This window comes from Ustilaginoidea virens, chromosome 5, assembly GCF_000687475.1.
Source record: "Ustilaginoidea virens chromosome 5, complete sequence".
NCBI lineage: Eukaryota > Fungi > Ascomycota > Sordariomycetes > Hypocreales > Clavicipitaceae > Ustilaginoidea > Ustilaginoidea virens.
This window is the reverse complement of record NC_057320.1, coordinates 1,169,538-1,186,439: the sequence shown is the minus strand read 5'-3', so window position 1 is coordinate 1,186,439 and position 16,902 is coordinate 1,169,538.

Below are 16,902 nucleotides of genomic sequence, written 5' to 3'. Positions count from 1 at the left end.
ATAAGTAATAAGAGAAGGATTTATACCTTTATTATAGTGCTTCCACCTATTATATATAGAAATACTATTTGCAAAAGGCCTATAGACCGGGAATAATTAAGGTAGCTATAATAGACTCCTAGGCTACTAAGGATAATAGTAATAACGACTTTTAGGGAAAAGACTAGCCTTTAAGCCTAATCTTACGAAAGGGCTTAAAGTATACGCTTAAAACCCTAATCGATTATAAAAAAAACCCTATATAAAAGAGATAAAAGAGATTATAGAATATATAGATAAGTACCCCTTTTTAGTACTAATATTATATAAATCTTATACTTTTATTAATACTTTAATCGACTCGGATTATAATTGCTATAGCGCTATAAGCGAAAAAAATGGTATAATAATTAGGTCTCTAACCTATCTGCCTACTATAATATAAGATAATTAGAATGGTAGTAAAGATTTAGAGCCATTTAGGGGAATATAGGGAAGCGACTTCCTCTATTATATATATTGTTTATATAAATATCGATATTAATAGTTAGCCTTTTACGGTTATACTTTATATAATCTTAGGCCTTACCTATAATATTATCTTAGGTCTCTTTTAGATAGAATACTATAATATAATATTATAAGCGAAATAATATTAGATAAAGATTAGAGCGATAGGCAATCTTATTATTTAGGAATTAGTAGTATAGCAATCTAGCCCTACTATAGTTAATATTTTTAGTTTAGTTTTCTATAGTATACTTTAGTAGGTAAAGCATTCTAAAGACTAATCGACCCTTTTTATTATTATAAGCCTATAAGAGATAATACGTATCCTTTATATTATACTTCCGCTGTATTAGGACCCTATATTATTTCTATAGAAGCTATAAGTACTATCCTTAGAGTTATAGGAATTTAGCGACTTATTTAATAAAGAAAAGGCTTTTGGCCTTCCTCTATACTAGGGTATATTAGACTATTATATTTAGCTTAAGAAGGCCCTAAATAGAAGTATATTAGACCTACCTTAGGGCCTATTATATAATATACTATAAGACTAGCTACTTAAGGTTTAGAGATAGGTAACCGACCTTATAGATAAGGGATAGATTTAGGCGAGCTCTTTATTAGCAATAGCTTTAGTCTTTTTAGCTAAAAAGGGGAATAAAGGGTAGCGTTTTTATATAGATTATTAAGCCCTAAATAAGGTTATAGCCTAAGACTAATACCCCCTCCTACTAATTAAAGAGACCCTACGATCTTTATCTTAGGCAAAATAGTTTACTAAAGTCGATATATATATAGTATTCTATAAAATCTATATTATAGAAGGCGATAAATACCTTACTATATTTTATATACGATTTAGTCTTTTTAAGTAGCTTATAATACGTTTTAGCTTTATTAAAGCCCCTATAATATTCTAACGATATATTAATAAGACCTTAGGGAATATACTTAGGGATTTTACGACTATATACCTTAATAATATCTTTATTTATACCTTAGGATCGAGGGAGGATTATATAAAATGCATTAAAGATATACTCTAATGACTTTAAGATGCTGGTTTTAATTTAGACTTAGAGAAATATAATTTTACTATAATAAAGGTCTAGTATTTAGGTTATATTATAATAGTAGGAAAAAATCTACTTAAACCCTAAAAAGATTAAGGCTATTTAGAACTAGAAAGCCCCTATAAAACTAAAGGGGGTCTAAAGCTTCTTTAGCTTTATAAATTTTTACTGTAATTTTATCCCTAACTTCTCCTGATTTATTAAACCTTTAATTAAGTTAATAAAGAAAAAAGTTCCCTTTTAATAGTTAAATAAAGAAGAGGAGGCATTCTAAGCACTTAAGTATTACTTTATCTTATATTTAGTTCTCGCTTAATAGGACCCTAATAAAAAGATAATTTTTAAAGTAGATAGCTTTAATACTGCTTTTAGTAGCTACCTTTTTTAAATTAAAGAGGATAGAGTCTTTTACCCTATTATATATTATTCTATATGCCTAATAGATGCCGAACGGAACTATATAATTTATAATAAGGAGCTTTTTGCTATTATCTTTTATCTTAAGGTATAATTAGCCGAACTCTAATTAATAGCCTCCTTATTTACTATTCTTATAGACTATAAGAATCTAAAGTATTTTATTTAACCCTATAAGATATTAGAATAGTAGGCTAGATAGGCTGAAATATTAGCGCTCTTTAATTTCTATCTTTAGTATAAGCTAGGATTATAGGCTTAATGCTCTAATACTCTATATCAATAGGAATAGAAAGCTAGTAGTATAATACTAAAGATTAGCTAGATTTTAAAATCGCTATCGATTTTAATATTTTATTTAGATTTAACTACTAAACCGGTTCCTATAGCTATACCTTTAAGATTTAGCTTACCTAATAGCTTATATATTTTCGCTGATTCTTACCTTTAGGCACTCTAGGATTAGGCTATAGCCGCGGATGAAATATATAGGGCATACTAAATAGTAGTAGCGAAAGGCGAGAGATATTTTCTCACTAAGGCTTTAATAAAGGAATAGATTATAGATTATACCTTAAATACCTATAGTGCGTTTCTCTACTAGGGGTAGATATAACTCCCTTCTTTTAAACCTTTAACTACTATAATTATATAGCGATGCTATAAATTACCTATTATAGGCTATCTAGGGAAGAATACTATATTCTAGTTGTTATATCGAGATTACTATTTCGATAATATATCTTTAGCAGTAGTAAGATATATTTAGAATTGCCAATACTGTAGGGCATATAAAAGCCGATAATTATACTAAGGCCTACTATAGCTATTACCTATTTTAGACCGATTTTAATTATAGATTTCTATCGATTTTATAATAGATCTTCCTATATATAATATATCCAACCCGTAATTCCTTATAGTTATTATTAATCGCCTATTAAAGTATATCTAGCTTAAGGTAATATACTCTATTATTGCAATTCTAAAGGTCACTATAAAGCAAAGCCTTACTAGCTAGCTAGATGGCACAAGACTGTCTGCGACCTGTGACTTAATCTTAGTATAAATACTAGATTCGTCACTAAGTCCTAAGACTATACAAGTGCTATAAAGCGAGGCAAGTGTAAAGGCAAAGCAAATATAAGATAACCAGAATAACGCAGGAAAGGTGGGAGTTAAGAGGCATGTAGTGCATTAACAGGTTCGATTGTGCTACCCTTCTACTATCTAGAAAGAAGGGGGAAAGCTATCCTATATATACATAAAGGAGGGGTGGGCCCAGGCATCTAGGGTAGCCAATAAGAGAGCTCCCCGTAATGCTCGTCACTAACCCCGCTATATCCGACTAACCCCGCTATATCCGGCCACCCCAACCACCACGCTAGTGACTAACCACCACGCTAGTGGGCAACCACTACGCTAGTAGACTAGCCACCACGCTAGTAGGCCACCACGCTAATTTAGCAATACCACACCACACTAGTAGGCCGCCACCACACTAGTAGGCCGCCACCACGCTAGTAGGCAACCACGCTAATTTAGCAATGCCACACTTTTTCAACAAGGCCTACCTTACTTGATATACAGTAAATAATCCACTGAAAATCCTTAAGGTAAAAGGCAAAGGCCTAAGGTAATACTACTATAAGTCCAAGAGGCGGTATAAGGACTAGAAGGTCAGTAGGCCAGTAAGTCATTAGACCAGCAGGGCATTAGGCCAGCAGGGCATTAGGCCAGCAGCCTAGTAGGCTACTATAGGATTTTAACACCCCCTCTGATTAGCTACTATAGTAGCAAGCTAATCGTGTAAAGGATAGGGAAAGAAAATGCAGTAAAAAGTGCTAAGGAAAAATATAAGAAAAACCTTAGTAAAAATATGTTAGTATAAATTAGCAGGCCCTAAGGCCTAGTAACTCGCGGAACCTAGTAAATTTAGGGCTCGGCAGTGGCTTGGTAAGACCGTCAGCAGGCATACTATTAGTAGGTAAGTAGGTAATTTTAACCAAGCCCAGCTGGGCTTGCTCCCTAATATACCGGAATTTTAATAGCGTATGCTTAGTGCAAGCGTGCTGATTAGAGTCGTTAGAATTCGAAATAGAGCCCTGGTTATCGCAATATAGCGGTATAGGGCGTAAGATATCAATTTCCAGTTCCTTACAAAGGTTAGAAAGCCACTATACCTCACGGATAGTCTCAAGTAATGCATCAGATTCAGCTTCTAAAGTAGATAGCACTACTAAAGAGGCTCGCTTAGAACGCCAGCTAATAGGACCACTATTAATAGTAGTAAGGAAGCCTCCAGTAGATTTAGAGGTTTCTTTACAGCTAGCAAAATCGCTATCAGAATAAGCGGTTATAATAGGCTGTTAGTTGCTTTTAGTAGTACTAAAGCAAATAGCTAGGTTCTTAGTGCCTTTAAGGTAGCTAAAGCTGCCCTTTGCAGCATTTAGATGCATATTAGTTGCTTTCGATATAAACCGAGAAAGGTATTGGGTAGGAAATGCTAGGTCGGGTCTAGTCATCATCATAAGCTACATTATAGTGCCAGTAAGGCTCTGATAAAGGCTCTGATTAGTAGGGCTAAGATCTTTTCTACTAGATTCATTTATAATCCCTAGTTGAAGTGGAATAAGCTGAGGTTTAGTATTCTGTAAGCCGAATTTAGCTAAGACCTCTGCTATAAATTAGGCTTAGTGTAGCCATAATAGACCTTCCTTTCTATTTCGTATAATTTGTATGCCTAAGAAGAAGGAAGCCGGACCGCGGTCTTCTATAGTATAGACCTTATGAAATTTCCTTTTTAGCTGGTTAATATAAGTTATATTTGGACCAACTAATAGGCAATCGTTAATATAAGTAACGATAAAGGTGCTGGTTTGCTTATTATAAAAGACGGCAGCATCAGAAGCTAAAGGTAAGAAGCCTTTATTAGAAATCAAGTCTTTTAGCCAGTGTTGCTATTCGCGGGGTGCTTATTTTAGCCCGTATAGGGCCTTCTTTAGTAAGATAGCTTGCTTTATAAAAGGGTCAAAGCCAGCTTCTTTAAGCAAAGTTAGTAGCCGTTGGCGCTGTATATTAGACCAAAGCTTGCTATCAGTTAGAAGACTTTCTGTAAATTTAAGGAATCCATTAGGAATATCCATATAAATAGTCTCAGAAAGTTCGCTATTTAGGAAGGCGCCTATAAAGTCAATTTGCTCTATTTCCCAGTTATTACTAGCAGCTAAAGCTAGTATAACCCTCTAGGTGGGTGGAATAGAGGTAGAAGCATAGGTATGCTAGAAGTCCTTTCCTTCGACTTGCATAAAGCCCTTGACTACTAATCTAGCCTTATATTTTATAGGCTGATTATTAGCATCCTTTTTAACCCGAAAAATAGGCCTATTGCGTATAATTTTCCTATCAATAGGAATGCTAGACTTAGGAATAAATTGGAAGACTTTAGTATCTAAAAGCTGCTTAAATTCCTTAAATAGTGCTTTTATCTAAAGGTCTTTTTCAGGGCTTCGTAGCACATCCTTCCAGCTATTAGGCGTACCATTAGGGGCCTTTTTAGCTAGCTTACGCTTAGCTGCATAGCAGGAATCCCATATCAGGTGGTATAAATCCTGATTAGGGGATAAGTCGGTAGGGCTAGTAGGGTCGGTAGGGCTAGCAGGTATAGCAGGGCCAGCAGGGCCAGCAGGGCCAGTAAGGCCAGTAGGGCCAGCAAGGTCGGCAGGAGTAAGGCTAGTAAGGATATCTATAAGGTCATCCTTTATAGTAGCCGGGGACTGTAGTGTAATACCTTCTGACTTAGGAAGGTAATCCACGGTAGCATTAGTATTAGTAACGCTGGTAAAATTAGTAGGGTCCGATATGCTTTCTAGGTCATCCGGTATAGCATTAGTGTTAGTAATGCTAGTAAGGTTAGTAGAGTTAGTAGGGTTAGGAATGCTTTCTAGGTTATCTAGTAAAATAGCAGGTTCTCTGCTAGAAACCCCCTCTGAACTTGTATTTTGCCCTCTATGAAAGTCTCCTTCTAGACTACTAGAAATAGGGCCTATACCTTTATTTTGGTGAATAAAGGTAATAAAAGTTGTTTTAGTAATAACCTTCTTCTTTAGAAGGTAGACCAGGTAGGTATTATTACCTAGAGTGGTAAGGAGCCTACTAGGCTCGGTACGGGGCGCTAATTTGCGGCTTTTTACACGCTTTTCGTATAGTATAAGCACATCAATAGCTGCTCTAATAGCCCTAAGGTTAATAAGGTTAGGATAGTGCTCCGGTGTTATCTGGTTATAATCCTTTAATAGCTCCTGATAGGGGCTAAAAGGTCTGTTAATAACAGCTATTATATTTACTAGCATAACAACGCTAGTAATTATAGCAGACCAGAGGTTAGATGGTAGCCTTAACCAGGCTATAGTAGCATGTAGCCTATTAGCTATAACCCTAATGGAACGCTTAGCTAGGCTGTTTTGTTCGTGAATATAGGGGTAAGAGGTATTAAAAGCTATACCCTATTCGATAAGCTAATCATTAAGCATTTTGTTGATTTCATTTCCACCATCATAGTGGAATTTAATAGGCGTTTTACCATATCTGACCTATAGGCTCTGTATAAAGCTCTGTAATGCTTTAAATACAATAGTGCCTTCCCTATTAGGCAGTAAGTAAAGCTAATGGAATCGGGATTTTCTATCCACTAATATAAGGGCAATAGGTCGTTTATTATATGGCATAGGTGATATAGCAAAAGTATCACCTTCTATAATATCTAGGCATTTAGCTGAATTAGGTATCGTATCTTTAGAAGGTCTTCTAACCTTTTTAGCCTGAATATAAGCTAGGCAGCGAAAATCAGCATCTTTAACCTTATTAAGGTTAGGTAGACCAGGGGTATTAGCATAGGTCTTTTTAAGTAGCTGCATACCTATATGCCCTAGCCGTATATGCTAAATGCCGGCTAATTGTAATAGCTTCTGATATTCTGTATTAGCTGCTATAGGGGCAGGAGTAGGGCTAGTAGCCACTACAGGATTTTCGCTAGTCGTAATAGCGGGAGAGTTAGTAGTAGGGCTAGTAGCCTCTATAGGGTCTTCGCTAGTCGTAATAGCAGAAGGTTGGGTGGTAGGGCTAGTAGCCTCTATAGGTTCCTTATTAGTCGTGATAGTAGGAATAGGGGTAATAGTAGTATCCTTAGGATCACTATAATCAGCAGGGTTAGTAGGGCTGGGGACCTCTACTGTTATACTATTAGTAACAGTATAATGGCTGCAAGGTTGATGTAGTAGTGGTGTGTCTATTCCTTTCTGTGGAAGGAAAAAGCTGTATTTTTCGAAGTTGAAAATGCCGATGCATTTACGGCTTGCTGACTAAAGCTGATTTTTAATTAGTACCCCTTTAGCGGCATAGTGCTTTACACCGCTAATGATGTTAATATCTAAGGTAGGAATATATAGTGCATTCTTGAGCTCTATAATACCCCATTTCGTAGGATTAATGCCCTGTAGCATAGTAAATCGTGCTGTGCCCCAACTAGTAGGGGAGATAGGGCCACCACTAGTAGTAATTATAGGCTTATTATCCTTTTCAAAGTGGTGAAAAGTGGTGAAATGCTTCTTATTATTAACAATATGACAAGTAGAGCCTGTATCGTAAAGAAGGGCATCTTTAGGGGTCCTGCTGCTTGATTTCGCACTATAGCTTATATTAGTGGATGTAGTGGAAGAAGAATAAGATATATTAGTATCCTTGGTATTATAGTTGCCTATAATAAAGGCCTTGATATCTTGCTGTTTGCTGCTATTATTAGAGTCCTGTTCCTTCTTCTTTTGCTGCTTCTTTTTCCTATTATTAGTAGAATTATTCTTGCTATTATTAGTAGAAGCGGTATTAGTAGACCCTTTATTTTTAGAATCCTTGGAAGCCTTGAGCTGCTTAGGGTTATTATTAGCTGCTACCTTATTAGACCCCTTAGAATGCTGTTCTTCTAGAAGGTTAACTATAAAATACTGGAGGTTAAATTTGCTGCTGTTAATAATGCCCTGGGCGCTATAAGCCCTAATTATAGAGCGTTGGCGTTCCGTCTAGCGGGTAAATACCACCTCTATAGCCTAAAGATACTGGTTAATTTGGTCGAAAGAGTCGATCTTAGGACCTAGAATTCTGAGGCGAGAAATATAGCTGTTAAATTCGCTATTAAAAGCCTCTAAGGTGTCCTTATAACTGGTAAATGTAAGGGTATGAAAGGTAGGGTATAAGTGTGCCTACTGTACTTCTGGTGAGTGGCAGTACTGGGCTATTAGCAAAAGATAGGCTTCCTCTGGGTTATTATACTAGTCTATAGCCTCTGCAGCCTCTTCACTATAGCTGTTCTTTAGTATTAGTAGTAGAAGGGCCTGTTCAGACTTATCAAAGTGCCTTGCTATAGAAGGGTCGTTAATAAAGTTAGCTATTTTAAAGGCCCGAAGTTGTATAGTAAGGGCCTGCTTCTACTGGTCGAAATTATAGGGACTTTTTAGCTTCTGAGACTCTTTAAAGCGGTTGGCAGTCTTAGCTAATTCCTTAATAGCCCCGTCATTAATTTGGTTGGTGATAGTTGTTGTTGGTGCCGTTGTGGTATAAATAGGCTCTTTACCCTTATATTTTATGGGGGTAGAAGGTTGGTCGATTTCCATAACGTCAGCTTCATTATTATTATCCTTAGTGGTAGTTGTTTTAGTGGAAGGTCCAGCTTTAGTAGCTTTAGTAGGCTTCTTATTAGTAGCCTGGGTAGCCTGGGTGTCGTTATTTTAACTACTAACTAGGCCCTGTATAAGGTCAGTTAGTATATTCATCTGGGACTTTATATCGTCTATATCTAGCTGTAATTGTGTATTAGTATCAGCTTTAGTATTGGATTCAGGGACCTTATAGGATCCTGACTCTGCTATAGTGGGCAAAAAGGGTTTAAAAATCCGTTGAAAAATGGTGCCGATAGTTGCAAAAACAGAGGAATAACTAGCTGAATAGCTAGCAAAATAGTCGAGTAATTAGTAAAATAGCTGGTAAAACAGTCGAATAACTGGCTTAACAGCCAATAAATATAGTGGCTAGTAGCCTACTATAAAAGGTGACCGCGGAGTATAGCGGTAAGTCTCAGTATAAAAGCACAGATGCCGTAGGCGTTGTGCAAGTCCGTAGTATAGCGTTAGTATTTAAGGTGCTTATATGGTGCCGTAATATAAAGGTGCTGTAACTGCCGTGGGTGCCGTAGGTGCCGTAATATAAAAGGTGCCGTAAGTGCCGTACCAAAGGTGCTATAAGTGGGAGAGTATAACAGATGCCGTATAGTGCAGTGAGTGTTGTGTACTAGGTGTAAAGGTGTTATATAGTGGTATAATGTAAAGGATATTACACTATAAAATCCGTAGGTGCCGTAGGTTACTCCGAAAATAACGTAAGGTTACGCTAAAAGTGCCGTGAGGTTACGCCGTAAGTTGCTGTTAGGTATGCCGTTGATTGCCGTAGGGTAATACCGTAGGTAATAAGGGTAAGCCAAGATGATAATAGGTAAGCCGAAAGTAATAAGGGTAAGCCAAAGGTGCTAAAGGATGAGCTATATTAGTAGTACTAATAAGCAAAAGAGACTAAGGGGTGAACACAAAAAGGTAGGGTAAAAACAAAGAAGTAAAAACCCGGGCTTATAACCTATTGCAATTCTAAAGGTCACTATAAAGTAAAGCCTTACTAGCTAGCTAGATGGCACAAGACTGTCTGCGACCTGTGACTTAATTTTAGTATAAATACTAGATTCGTCACTAAGTTCTAAGACTATATAAGTGCTATAAAGCGAGGCAAGTGTAAAGGCAAAGCAAATATAAGATAACCAGAATAACGCAGGAAAGGTGGGAGTTAAGAGGCATGTAGTGCATTAACAGGTTCGATTGTGCTACCTTTCTACTATTTAGAAAGAAGGGGGAAAGCTATCCTATATATACACAAAGGAGGGGTGGGCCCAGGCATCCAGGGTAGCCAATAAGAGAGCTCCCCGTAATGCTCGTCACTAACCCCGCTATATCCGACTAACCCCGCTATATCCGGCCACCCTAACCACCACGCTAGTGACTAACCACCACGCTAGTAGGCAACCACTACGCTAGTAGACTAGCCACCACGCTAGTAGGCCACCACGCTAATTTAGCAATGCCACACCACGCTAGTAGGCCGCCACCACGCTAGTAGGCCGCCACCACGCTAGTAGGCAACTACGCTAATTTAGCAATGCCACACCTTTTCAACAAGGCCTACCTTACTTGATATACAGTAAATAATCCACTGAAAATCCTTAAGGTAAAAGGCAAAGGCCTAAGGTAATACTACCATAAGTCCAAGAGGCGGTATAAGGACTAGAAGGTCAGTAGGCCAGTAAGTCATTAGACCAGCAGGGCATTAGGCCAGCAGGGCATTAGGCCAGCAGTCTAGTAGGCTACTATAGGATTTTAACATCTATAAAAGTAGAAAACTATATAGAATGGTTTTAATAGTGCTAATAGCATTTCTATAGGTTCCCTAAAGAAATTATTAGTAATTAAGGATTTAACTAGGTAGGATAATTTTAAATTACATTTTATAATTTAATTAGGACTAAATAACTCTTTTCGACTATATATGACCTTTAGACCGATAGTAGTATAAAATAGATAAATTAAGAGGTCTAGGCTATCTTACATATTATAATCTCTTTTAACTAATATAATTAGCTAAAATACCTTACGGTATTATTATTATTATTATTAAATTACGCTAGAGGCTATTTTAGAGCTAAATAACCTATCTAGTACTTCTATAGAGATGATTCGGAAAGGAAAAACCCGGTAGCCGGGAGGAAAACCCTTCCTACAGTCTTAACTTCTGCTTTATATCGCCCTGTAGCGGGGGCGGTGGGTATCTAGTGCGTGAAAGAGTAGGGTGCGTAACCGCTTAGGACTATATCTGGCGGTATTGCTTGGGAAGAGTGCGAGTATAAGTTCCGGGAGTATTAGGCCTGGGTCGGAGTACTATTAGGTATAAAGTAAGGGGAAGGTAAGGTTAAGGGGGTAGGGTCAATAGTATTCTTATTAGGCGCGCGCCTATAGGGGCCTAGACGCGTCTCGAGCGCGTTAGTCTATAGTATATAGGCAAAGGTAAGCCGGATTTAAAGATAGGAGCGGCTGGCCTTAGGCACTGCGTTAGTATATAGGTCTGTAATACCCCCCGATTTAGTACTTTTTTTTCTTTTTCTTCTTTTCCTTTATAGCGCTAATTCTAAGGTATATAATGACCCCTCTATTGCGGTATAAGGCCGATACTGACCCTATTAGTAGAATAGCAGTAGCAGTAACGATAGCAACAGTAATAGCTACAATAATAATAATAAAAATAAGAATAGTAGTAATAAAAGTAATAATGCCTAAACGGTCGGCGATACTAGATAAGGGGGTAAGTATAGGTCTTATGCGCTATGGAACCGCTGCTGACCCTTATGTAGTAGCCCAAAAAATTATATGTATAGCTATATAGGCTATATCTAATGCGCTTAAAGGACCCTAAGCATTAATATTATAGTTAATAAGGTATAGGCTGGGTTATACCCGCTCTCTGGCGAGGCTAATATAAGTAGGGACTAAAGCGGCCTACTATCCTTATGCCCTTATAGGCAAAACGTGCGTGCCTTTAGAGAAGACCCCTAGGAACTAAGTCCCGGTTTAAGAACTTTTAGATATATAAGAGACTATTACCGGGGGGATAAAGGTATATTTTTAATTCGTATATAGTATAGGTTATTAGCTAACTATCTTTAGCTTTAGGTGGACGACTATAAGGCCCTCTAGTAGAGGGCTAAATAGGCATCCGCTTCTTAAGGGCGTGGCTAGGCGGCAATAGTAGCGGTAGCGGTAGTAGTAGGGGGCCTTAGCGCTCTTAGGGCAACTTAAGAGATATTAGACCTTAAAGAGAAAAAGGTCCTCGCTTTAGAACGATAAGCCTATACCTAAAAGGATATCGCTATATTATTATAGGTTTTTTTGGCCTAGGAGGGAGGGGAAGGGGCTTTAGAGGGGGGGTAGATTAGGGATAAGGGGGGGAGAGCGGTAGGAAGGGCAAGGGGGGGGAGGGGGGGGAGAATACCCCTATTGCTAATATAATAACTATTGACTAGTTTTGGCCTATAGGGCTTAAGAGATTTACTTATTTTTAGTACTCTTTATTCCTACTATAGGATTGCCGTGAATATTATATAGGGGCTATATAGGGGTGATTAGTAGCGCCTCTAGCTATACTAGCTTAGAGGGATTAAGTAAGCCGGAATTAATTAAATCAATCGATATTAAGTATTTAGTAAGCGATCTTCTATATAAGGTATAGTTTATCTAGTATAATAGATATACTAAATCGGTCGCGAAATAGGCTAGGGCCAGGATTAGACCTAAAGAGTATATATTTTTGCCTATAGTACTTTAGGTAGGAGAAGATAATATAGTAGAGGTCTTCCGGGCCTTCCCTATAGTAGTAGAGAGGTAATAGTACTAAGGGAACTTATTAGAGGTAGAGGAAGAAGTTAAAGCCGATTTTTTCTATATAGAATTAGGTAAATATTGCCAATTTATACTTCTATAGACCTTTATATAATTAGGTTATTTTCACTATAAATTAGAAGTCTAGTGCCCTTTCGGCTACTAGGGTCTTATACTAGGGGCGTTTTGCTTTTGCCGCTACTTAGTTATTCTGCTATTAGTTGTATTAGTTTTTTATTAATCGCTCTTCGGCTAGGAGCTAGCTAAGGTTAGGATTAGGGAATAGTATATAGGCTAGGGGTCTTTAGTAACCTTTCTTTTATCGGCATTAGAGTATCGCTACTACTACTGCTAATATATAGTTAATCCTATTAGTTATACCTATCTTATCTATTCTTTTAAGGAACTATTAGTAGATATAATTAAAATAGAGGTTAATTAGGGATATAGCTGCCTTAGTCTTAAGGGTGTCTAGCAGTATAGCCTTATAGGCCTTGGTAATTATATAGAGGTAGGCTGACTATTTTATAGCTAGGGATTTTATAATGCCTTTTGCTACCCCTCTAGGGGCGGTAAGGGTATATTATACCTTTGCGCTAAAGGCGATAGAGGTCTAAATAACCTATATATAGATTAGGCGTACTTCCCGGTATTAGCAACCCTAGGTTAAGGCTGCTATTACCGTAAGTGCGAATTACTATTGCTTAAGTTTTTTTGCGATCTTAATGCGGTATTCCCGCTATTTTAGCTTATAGTAGATTTCGACTCCTAGGAATCTAGTATACTGCTTCGGCTAGATTATTATAATCCTAAGCTATACCTCGGTCTCGTCTGCTTTATATATATAGGTAAAGTAGATAAGCTCGCTTTTACTAAAGTTAAAGTTAAGTCTAGCTTATTTAGACTAGCTATTGTAGATAAGCTATATTTTCTTAAGTAGCGCCTTTATCTCCCCTATATCTCTCCTATAGGCTATAATATTTATATTATTGGTAAAGCCTAGTATAATAGTTAAAGCTATCTCTTATAGCCTCTTATAGAGTAGTATAATATAGATAAAGAAGAGGATAAAGGAAAGGGGGGACCCTTATAGTATTCTAGCGGTAATCGGTAATTTCTCTATAAGCTATCCCTTAAAGTAGATTTATACTATTCGCGAATTAGTAAAGCTATATATCTATACTATAAGCTATAGCGGGAGCCTTTTATTAAAGAGTAAGTAGATAAGGCGGGTATAGTTAATTATATTAAATACTACTAATATATTTAGTTAAAGAAGCAAAGCAATCCCGCTATAGTGCTAAATCGTGCGAATAATCTCTATTAGTATACTTAGTACTATATCGGTTGACTGGTTAGCCTTATTACCTATTTAAAGATCTAGGAGGAGGTTGCCCTCTTTAAGGGTAGTAGTAAGCCGCTTTATAATTATAGCTTCTATAACCTTTCCTATTAGATTAAGTAATAATATTAGTCTCTATCCTCCTGCCTTTAAGTATTCTTTAGGCCTTTTCCTAAGTTTTTATAGTATTACTACTTTAGCCTCTTAGAACTAAGCCGGATAGTACCTAATATAGTATATTTCGTTAAAGAGGTATATAAAGGTTTAAATAAGTAAGGGGCTGTATACTTTAAGGAATCCTACCGGGAGCCCGTTAGGGCCTAATGCTTTTTAACCTACTATATTATGTAATATAGTGCATACCTTTTTATAGGTAAAAGAGTCTATAGAGGGGAATATAATAGTAGTAAGCTAGGGGAATATTAGGTCGGAGATATTATTATAAATAGCCTAAGAGGTAAGGAAGAACCATTAAGTAAGTATTTATGCCTTTTTTTTTATATATTATTGCCTTTAGGCCTAGGCCGCTTTATTCTAGTAGGGGGATCTTTTTTAATTTAGGCAAAAGGCTACTATATAAGCAAGCCTATTTCTCTAGGGATTATAGGTCGGCATTTTAGGCGGTTGCTTTATTAAGGGCCTTTCGCTATAATTAGCGCTATTCCTCTTAGATAATATAGGATTAGGTCGCTCCTACTTCTTAAGCGGCACTAAGGTTCTCTAGGGTATAGTATACTGCCTATTTTCGGTAGGCCTTTTTTACTACTATTTAGGCTATTTTAGCATAGGGGTTCTACTAGGGCTCCATATTGGGAGCTTTAGGTGCCCTCTTTAGTGCCGTAATATCGGTAATACTTTAGAGTTAGCTAATAAGCTATTCGGCGTATATATCTATTTTAGTAGGGGAGTAGAGTAGGGCCTTAGTATAATAGGTAGTAAGTCGGTTTTTTACTTTAGCTTAAGCGAGGTATTAGTTAAGAGACTTTTAGCTATTTTTTAAAGGGGGGGCTTTTATATAATAATTATCGGTCTTAATATATATAAGCTAGGGGATATAGTCGGACCTAATAAGATTGGCATTTTTAAGATATTTAATTATAATATCTGGTATAACCTATATATAGTCGATAGTACTACTTCTCTTTCCTAGGGCCCTTCTTATTACTTTACCGTAAAGAGTAACTAGCCTAAGCTGCTATTATATTATAAATTTAAAGAGAGTATTAATACTAAATAAGGTCTGGTCTAGGCTATCCTAAAGAGGGTAGTATATATTAAAGTCTCTAATAAAGGCACTATAGGGGCAGGGTAGGAGCTTAGCAAGCGCAATAAGGGGGGTTATCTAATTTAGCTTATAGCCTAAGGAATAGATAGAATAGATATTAGTGCTTAATAGGGAAATCTTATACTAATTAGTCCCTTTATCGTTAGACTATATGCCGGGCCTATACCGCTTATAGATATATATCGCTGTTCTCCCGCTATATACTGCTAATATATATCTTCTGAGGCTAGGGCTTAGCGGGGTCTAATTAGGTGCGGTAGGTTTTTAGATTGCTATAACGTTAGGCTTATGTTAGTAATAAAATGCTAGTTTTATAAAGGTGGTTTTCTTCTATATATTCTAGTAAAGGACTATTATTATATAGATGGTCGTAAAGGGGTTAGTAGCAGTAGTATATTAGAGGTGGCTATAGGTTAGGCATCTAGGGTAGGCGCGGTCGCACTATAGTCTTATGCGGGGGCGGCTTAAAGGAAAGCAGTAATACTACTATTAGCCCTAATATAGGGGGTCTTATTAATGCTTCCTACTGGTCGGCCTTATTTCTAGGGGGAAGGCTCGCGCGGGGGAGATCTACTAACTATATAGCGGTAGCCCTAATCTATAATTAGGATAGCATTAGTATCTAATGCTATATATAAGGCAAAGAGCCTTAATCTATCGCTATAGGAATTTCTAGCTTTTTCCTATTATTTATTCGCTATTTTATAGAGGCGGGACTACGCTAGGTAGGATCCGTAGCAATTAAGGCAGGATTTGCATTAGTTCTATATAGTAGCTGGGTAGCTTTAATTGCCATCTGGGTAGTATTTAGATCTATACCGGCCGCAGCAGGCTGCCGCTATATAGTATATAGCAATATAGCCGAATTTAAAGCAATTATAGTACTAGCGAGGGTATATAGCATCATTATAGGGTTCGGCTTTAAATATCTCCGCTTAGTATATAATGCCGGCTTTATAAAGCTTATTTATAAGGTCAATAGAGTCTACCCCTATAATTAGGGGCGCCTATATTACAGTCCCCTTAGGGCGACGAAGGGAGACCCTAGTAAAGCCCTCTTTATTAGCCTTAGTTAAGTTCGACCAGATATCCTTTTGTTGAAATCAGCGCCTTTTTAGCTGTATTTTGGTACTGGTCTTGCTACCGTACGATGTCTCTACGTTGAGATATCGCGGTGGCTATACCAGGTGCTATGGTGGGGCACAGCGCCCCACAACGCCGATTACAGTGGGCCACAGCGCCGGTCACGGCACCGGCACAGCGCCCCACAGCCGGCCACAGCGGCCGGTCACAGCGGGCCACAGGGCCTATAATAGGCGGCGCATTTCTACGGGATTACCAAATGGGCAAACCAGCACTTTCGGCCTTCTACATACAGTCACCCGCTACACCGGTCATTTACGGCAGACCGATATAGGGCTTCCGGCCCATACGGCAGGCTGTTATAGGGCATCCGGCACACCGCTATAAGCCACTGGGCTTGGTTGGGTAGGCATTGGGTAGGATATTGGGCACGGTTGGGCAGACCGACTTTTCGTCGGGTTTTTCGCTATTTTTGCGGTTTTTCATTATTTTCAACCACCTTTTTAAGATGGTAGAAATATGCCTAAAATTCCCTCTTTCTAGCTAGAATAGTCACCAACAATTAGAATCAGATTTCCCTAACATCTTTACTCTAGTCAACCTCTTGTGCGCTTTAAATCTTTAACCAGCTCTTTGTTTTATTCTGCAACGCCTTATACGCCACTGTCGGTATCCAGTACATTTCCAACAGTG